This window comes from Alosa pseudoharengus, unplaced genomic scaffold, assembly GCF_046254945.1.
Source record: "Alosa pseudoharengus isolate Yale_2024_CS ecotype anadromous, Long Island Sound unplaced genomic scaffold, YU_APseudo_1.1 YU_APseudo_1.1_scf_12, whole genome shotgun sequence".
Classification (NCBI taxonomy): domain Eukaryota; kingdom Metazoa; phylum Chordata; class Actinopteri; order Clupeiformes; family Clupeidae; genus Alosa; species Alosa pseudoharengus.
In genome coordinates this window covers 25,878,961-25,886,783 of record NW_027468587.1, presented here as the reverse complement: position 1 = coordinate 25,886,783, position 7,823 = coordinate 25,878,961, and the positions used below count along the sequence as shown (strand labels likewise).

Below are 7,823 nucleotides of genomic sequence, written 5' to 3'. Positions count from 1 at the left end.
ACCCTGCCTGCCTCACTGACAGGGCTTAGCACTGCTTGGTGCCAGCTCAGAGAGGGCACATAAGAGTGGCAGGCCCCGACGGTAGTGTGAAATGCAGAAGTGGCGAGGATGGCATCCGCTCAGAGCAGACGTTGGGGTGGAGTTTGCCAGCGGGAGTTGCCATGGTGTGGGCATGTCAGAAACTTGTGGACTTTTGTGGACACTGTGAAAGTCCTTTGTTCAAAAAATGCCTCACTGATAAAAAAGCGAGAGATGAGATTATTTTATGAACCCTCTCTCTTTCTCTCGCTCTTTCTCTCTCTTCATTTCTAAATGTTTCCCCTCTGTCTCTCATTGCATTGATAAGAAAGGCATCTGTACTGATCGTAGCTTAGAGCGAAACTGTGACTGGTCAGATCCCCTTCACTCCCACTGCTGACAGGAATTCACTCGGTTAATTGAATTTGACCCGGCTCCCTAATCGGGGAAGCGCACACGCCGCAGATCTAAGTGGATTATTCACCCGCATCCTTTGAGTGGCATTGTCTTTGTTAGCCACATTAAGCATTCCAAACCGACATGACCGTCCCGGACTTTCTTTTTTTTGGTGCCTGTGTGTTTGCTCGCTCTCTCTCTCTCCTCCCTTCATCTCTCTCTCTCTCTCTCTCTCTGCCCCCTCGCTCTCACACCCTCCCTCCCTCTCTGTCCCATGCTGTCTCTCTTGTCCAGGCTCTCTGTAAGTTTCCCCCAGTCTCTGCAGGTTCCCGGGGACAGAAGGCTCACCTTATGTTGTCTGAGCCTGGAAAATACACACCTGAGTAGATGAAAGTGTTTACACACCACTTTAAATGTCACCAGCAGTAATTGAACACACTCACATACTTTTGTGAATAAGCCTAGCCGTGCCTCGGCTGAACATGTTTGGTTAGTGATGGACTTATTAAGTCTTTCTGACCTGATCATTGTAATGGCTTCCAGTAATTTCCAAAAATGCACTTAAACTAAGACTACACTTAAACATAAACAGAACATAAATGGAAATGAATAAATGTTTGGGTAACCTTGAGCAACAAATAATAATAATATTGAAAATTATGTAAATATGACATTCAGGGGAAAAGAGAACATCAGTCCCATATTGTGAAGGGCCAGGTATGCTGTGGTTGTCTCCTGAATGCATAGGAGGCTCGGAACCGCTCACTAATGACATGTTAAACTGTAAATATTAATATACACTGATATAGATTGTTTTAGATTAGACTGCAGTTGCATCTCTCTAAGTAAAAAAAAAAAGTAAAAAAAATAAGTATATGAATTCACAATGATGATTGTGAATCTGCATAGCTTGACTGTTGACAAGGCCCACTTGTCTGGCTGGGGAATTAGGCTAATTTGAGAATTCACCCCCAAATGAATGGACTGTGAAATATATTATTAAAAAAAATGTGCCAAATGCATTTCTACTGGATGCTAAAAAATACACCATGAATATTATTAGCTAAATGAAGTTAAGACTAATGGGAGGCTGCATTAATCCCCTATTTTACATAAAGCCCATTCTTCTTCCCTCCCTAATTTGCTTTTTAGTGTCAGCACACGTTTCAGTGATTATTGGAGAAATCCATTTCGCAAACCTCTTCCTTTTGACACTGCAATATTTTAAGCATAGATTCTTCACTAAAAACCCACATAGATGTTAACAGGCGCCATGAGCAGATTAATTACCAATGACAAGTTTCTGACATGTAATTCGAGTGCATTTAGTTTGATGTTACAAATATTTATGCTGAATGAAATGGGGTTACATGTTGACAGATGTACAAACAGTCCCATTGGTAATAAAGAAACCAATCAAGTTGTTGCTCCAGGAGCCTTGAATGTAGGGGTGAAACTTGGTTGGTTGTTGGGCTAAAACATCTAGAGCCTTTAGCTGTAATCATTATGAAAGAGAAAATCTGCCATCTCCCTGTAGACTTTTTGTAAACACACTGTTTGTAGTATCCATCCAATAGAGAAGTATTCTACATCTGCACACACACACACACATCAGCTAAACTGTATGTGTATGACTTAACATCAAACATATAAACTTAACAGCACTAAATGGAATGAATATGGTTGAATGTGAAGGCTCAATGAAGTTCACTCTTATCATGTGAACTATCCTTGTATATTTAGATCTCAGTTTCTGTTTGAGGCGTTTGTTTACAGGAGGTGTTGATTCTGTGTCTACTGCACTTGTGCTGGCTCTATGTTGTTTCTTCCTGGTGCTTACGGCTTATTTGCTGCCACCCCACAGCTTATCAGCTCCACCACATATGTCGTGTGCATACAACATACTGTATCTCCCTTGCATATGCTGCATGCATGCCTGGGCATGCAACGTCTGTTTCAACTGTGGCAATGTGTGTACATTTTTGAGTGCACAAGATATGCATGCTTCCAGTGTTCTGTTTGTGTTAATTTAGACAATACAAGACAATAAGCTGACTTTGTGGGTGTCGTCCGTTTCTGTGCTTTGGTATTTTACATAGAGCGTTTGAATACAAGTATGTAACTGTGTGCATTGCAGTGTATAGTCATATGTTCAATGATTAGTCTATTAGTTCACATCGTCTATGCTGTATTCAAACATAATATTCACAACAGTCATGTAACACACAATGTCCTCATTGTGTTAGGTCCATTGGGTCCTCATTGTGTTAGGTATACAGGTGGATTTGGAGGAAATGAAAGAACAGGCTGAGGATTGAGAGACATCACCCCCCCCCCAAACCCCCCCCCCCCCCCCATAACACACACGCATACACACTCTCAGGCCTATCTCATTGTTAGAGGCTAGCGTCAGATGTGGTTTTAGCTAATTGATTCTTAGCTTGCCCACATTCCATTTGCATAGTAATTAATTTGCTTTGTCCTCTGTGCCAGACAGGGGTTCTCCAGCTGACCCAGTCCTTACAGACACTCTTTTCACATCCACCTCAAACCAGCCCTCCTCTCTTCTCTTCTCCTCTCCACTCTTCTTTTCTCCTCTACTCTCCTCTCCTCACCACCTCCTCAGATCCTCTATCTCATATGTTTGACACCCCTCAGCCCCCCATGACCCTGCCCCTTTCATGTACAGCTTGCGTAAGACTAATACATCAGCTGAATGGGAAATAATCAAAACTGTGGGGACAATGCTGTATGAGTGAGTGCCCTGGCCACCCCAGCCTTGAGTGTTGCATGGGCAGAAGCAACAGCAACAGGAGGAGGAGGAGGAGGAGGAGGAGGAAGAGAATAGAGAGCCAGGCCCTAATGGTGCATCTGGACTGGGGACAGACAGAGAGGCTACAGCCTACTATGGTCCACTGCCTGCCCAGGAGTACACACTGCAGGAGGGCAATTAAGCCATGCCTGCACCCCCTAGGCTGACCAACACTCACCACCACTCACTAGCACTAGCACACAATGGACAGAAATATGCATGGCGGCATGAGGAGCATGTATGTGATCTTTTATTTAAAACACAGGGTAATTGGTGTGTGTGTGTGTGTGTGTGTGTGTGTGTGTGTGTGTGTGTGTGTGTGTGTGTGTCTGTGTGTGTGTGTGTCTGAGTGTGAGTGTGAGTGTGTGTGTGTACCCTTGAGATCGGTGTGGGCGATTATGACTAACACAGGCGGTATGGTGATGAGGCAGAGCGGAGCAGAGCAGCTCAGCGCTGGGCTGATATGTGGGTGGACGGAAAGGGTCCAGTGCAGCATGGGGTGCTGCCGCTTAATGCCATGCAGCCCCCGACTCCCTTCAGGTGGCAGCGTGCGAGGGGAAATAATGACCCCGCTAGCTGTGTGCATGGTGTTGCAGCCAACCAAACCATGGTAACTCACACAACACGTTCCAATCAATCGCTATTGTAGCACTGTCACAGACTCAGGGCCAGATGTACGTACATTTGCGAACGTAGCGTTATCAGCGTCATGCACAAACCCAAGATTGCGAACGCTGTCAGACCCAAGTTTCCGTCGTATTTATCAATCGTTCAATCTTTAGTGTAAACTGCGCCTTTCTCTGCCTTTCTCCGCCCATAAACGCAATTTACGAACGTCCGCAACTGAATGGCAGCGCCTACATACAAGCACAGTTGAATGAAGTTAACTGATGACAACATTAAAAAGAATCAAACGTTTAGTGATCATGAAATAATACCATACATGTCAACAAGCAGGGAGATAATGAAGATCAGTAGTTCTACTCAAACTACTTGTGCATGTAGGATATGGAGGATTGGTCAAATCTAGCAAGTAGGAACGTTTAAGTGAATGACGTGAAAGTGAAAGTAAGACATTCGAAAGGCCAACAAAAGTTAATGTTCTTTTTACTATCTTTTGATCACAACTGGTGCTCTAAATAGCGATTCTGTTGTCTTTGAAAGGTTCTCTTATTGAGGCATTGAACTGCAATTTGGATTAACATCTGCTTTTACAAAGCGGAAATATTTAGGTGCAGAATAGACGTGCGCTTTCAGGAGCAGCCTTTGTACATACTGCAGAGTACATAATTAGGCATTCTTTACTCTTCCCCTCCCATCTTTTTACGCTAAACTCCCACTTTCCCCTGGATCCTCCCATGAATGCATATGCATGACATGAAAAACGCAATCTGCCACTTTCAACTCCAGCGACAGGCAGTTTGCGCTTTTACATCATTGCGGCCTGTTTGTACATACCTCGCAAGGATTTTACACGCACGTTGCGAAACAAATATGCCTGAAGTGGGCGCAAAAAGTTAGTACATCTGGCCCTCAGACTCTTGACACAGACCGACATCAATAAGCGGGTTTTAATTTGAAAAGGTAGCTCAGACACAGACGTATCAAAATCCAGAAGGGCACAAAAACACAGGAGATCACAGGGCAAAAGGCAGAAACAAGCAGCGTCCAAAAATCCATGGATTTAAAAAAAAAAAAAACTCAGGAGATCTCAAGGCAAAACTGATAACCAAACACGGAAGTCCAAAACTCAGAAGATTAAAGTACTTAACTCAATCTGGAGAAATCCGATGGAGTTCACAACAACAATGCGTAGGAAGTACCACACTAATACAGAGTCCATATGTCAGGTAAAGACAAGGTCAGACAAAGACTGGGGACTGGAGCAGGCTTTTAAAGGTGGTTTAACAAGCTCAAAACCATGTACAGGTGAGGAGAACTAATAGGCTGATTGAGGGAGAGCTTGCAGCACATTACACTGCAAGAAATGTTATTGTTAGTTTATATCATGCATAATAGAGCATGAGAAGACCTAAATACGGACTAATATCTGGTGAGTTATTTATATGTCCCTGGTCATCAACAGACAAGTATCACTTTGGATAGAGTAAATGATGAGCTCTCAGTCTCAACTGTCAAGGGGATGAAGTGTAAAAGTCACATCTTTTTTTCCCCTGTGAGGGCCACTGTCCAAATGGTCACATGAAGATCCAACCAACACTTCAGAGAGAGAGAGAGAGAGAGAGAGAGAGAGATGACTAATCAGCTGATCTTTTCTTCTTTCTCCCAACACAGAAATTCCCCTCAGAGCTACTAAAAAGGGCCTTTTTAAACTAACCGTCGGAAATGGGAGAGCTGAAACGAAATTGCTGAGGAGAAACTTTGAACTCATTATCAGTCCTATATGAAAGTTCTACAGATCTGTGTAATTGATTTAAGACTGCAGGAAAAGAGGCTAGCATCACAGTTGTGTGTGTGTGTGTGTGTGTGTGTGTGTGTGTTTTAAGAGGAGACTGTTGCTAAGCTGTAGATGAACTGTTAGCTCAAAAAGAAAGAAAGAACGAAAGAGAGAGAAAAACTGCCGCCCACTAACTCCAGTCTCTGCTGTCATGTATCCCATCCACCCCCTGTTCCCCTGGTACGTGTAATTATGCCCACACATACTGAAGGCACACAGGAGGCTCGCACAAGACTACTGCTACTCACACAAAGGTACTTTAATTCAGTTGGATGGGGCTTCTTCTCCCACTAGTACGCTGTGGTGTAAGTACATCACCCTTGAGACTGTAGCACTGTGGCTTTTAAGTCATTATGTAACCGTGTGCACAGGTGGCTGTATCAAACCACATCCAGGGACTGTTATGACTCATGTTCGGTGATAGTGAAGCTGTTCTTTAATCACTATTTCAAAATGTTTAAAGATCACAGAGATGGCTATCCAGGTGAGGCTGTGTGTGTGTGTGTGTGTGTGTGTGTGTGTGTGTGTGTGTGTGTGTGTGTGTGTGTGTATGTGTGTCTGTATATGGGCAGCTCTACTCTCAGATGGTCCTGTGACAGCTTCCATCTGTGGGTACTTGACTGCTTATGTACGCCCCCCCCCCCCCCAAACAACACACACAAAAACACACACCCTCAGACAGACTTATAGTGAAATGCCACTAGCACCCCCCCCTTCAAATGCACTACTGATGTCTGTGATGTCCCATTCCGTCCCCAGACTCACACACACACACACACACACACACACACACACACACCACAAGCTTAAAATCAATATTTTGAGACCATGTTGGGATACTGACAAGGTCTGCATATCTCCGGGGAGCAGCAGTGGCGGCAGCAGTCACTCTCTCTCAACTCACCACTCCTCTCTGGGAAAAGGAAAGCTGTGGAAGGCTTTAGGGCTAAGACCCATCTGCACCACCACAGCCAGACACCAAATCAATGTTCTTACACGGACCTCCTGTCTGGAGAGAAAGTGGGCTGTGCTTTTGTATTGCAAGGTTATATTTGGTCTGAATTATCTGACCTTTTGCCCCCCCTTATGAGTGTAAATACTGGGTTTCCTAGTTATCTTGGTCAGTCTTTCACTTTCACACAAACACACACATACAGTACACACACACACACACACACACGCACACACACACACCACACACACACACACACACACACACACACCACACACACACACACACACACACACACACACACACCACACACACACGTCAGCATTACTTACATTTCTATCCTTTTTAGTTATTCACAGAATCATAGACAGATATAATCATAATCATAGACATAGACAACAGCTTCTCTCTTGGTCATTCCTGATGCACACACACACACACACACACACACACACACACCATGTTTGTCTACCTCCCCCCTGTAGGACTCCCCGGCAGTCAGTACACATTCACATACAAACACAAACACTAAGCACACAAGTGTGTAAACTACACTACACTGCACTACACTACACACTATGTGTACGCTATTTGCTGCTCGCCTATACTGTGTATCCCTCAAAGCATTGTTGTGACTAGAACTGTGTATCAAATTGCGTACTTCTGCACTTACAATACCTAATTTGAGTGCATTAGGGTGTTCACACTGAAAATTCCAACAACACGAAGGGCGCTGCAAGTCCCCGGATGGTGCACTCATAATGGTCAAAAAGCTGAGTGTGGAACGCTGGACACTTTTCGCCCGGATTTCAACGGATGCCATCTTGGCCAAATAGTGGAAGGGGAGGGAGTTTTCAAACTTGTGGTAATCACGGTTGAGAAAGCTGAAGCAGCAGCAGTGGAAAAAACACTTTACAGAGGTACAAGCAAGTTATAACATAAACGGTTCATGTTTTGACACAGTATGACCATGTCACTGTTGAATTGAGGACACCAATAAAGTTATATTTAAATGTTACGATCGTCATTTCCGTGAAGTGCACGGAGTTAGTGTTTGATATGAGACAATACTATTCTGTTAAAATTTGCGCACTCCGCCAGTAAGCACACAGTGCACATAGGGTGCTACATGAAAGTGTACTCACGAAAGTACACCAATTGAGACAGACTCTAGCACTTCCTCTCAT

General features: G+C 44.0%; 1 protein-coding gene across 1 annotated transcript in view; it reads left to right on the top strand.

Annotated features, from left to right (window-relative positions):
- The window catches only part of tsnare1 (T-SNARE Domain Containing 1), a 108,782-nt gene that overhangs the window by 22,184 nt on the left and 78,775 nt on the right, over positions 1-7,823 (top strand). The gene's annotated exons all lie outside the window — the stretch shown is intronic.